The sequence below is a fragment of the Chroicocephalus ridibundus genome, chromosome 1 (genome assembly GCF_963924245.1).
Source record: "Chroicocephalus ridibundus chromosome 1, bChrRid1.1, whole genome shotgun sequence".
Classification (NCBI taxonomy): domain Eukaryota; kingdom Metazoa; phylum Chordata; class Aves; order Charadriiformes; family Laridae; genus Chroicocephalus; species Chroicocephalus ridibundus.
The window spans coordinates 97,811,470-97,811,899 of record NC_086284.1 but is presented as its reverse complement, the minus strand read 5'-3'; positions in this window follow the sequence as shown (position 1 = coordinate 97,811,899).

The window sequence follows — 430 nt, the reverse complement described above, 5'->3', positions numbered from 1 at the left end:
TGATTCCACCTGACAGTCTTTTGAGCACTTCTGTGAGAAGGGGAAACTGAACCAAGAAAGCACGCAAGAAGTCAAGCAATGCACCATGGCAAATCTCCAGGAATAAAGCAATGCTGAGGGTCTGGCTTCTGGTAAAATGTACCTTTCTGCCACACTATTATTCCTTCCAAATCAGTTTTTACTGTGTCCCGCACATGCCCTTTGCTCCAGCGACAGGATATCCTTCATTTGTCTGCACTAAGTGCAGATGAGCACTTCTTCGTGTTGTTTTCCAAGTCGGCTGATGGGAGGGTCAGCAGGGTCCAAAGCAGCTGCACCAAGTAAAGGAAAGGTAGCCATGGCAACCCAAGTTATCTGCATCCTCCATGTATTTCCTTCTCCCCACCCTACATCATATCTTTCCCACCCAAACCTCAAGCCAATAGAGCCA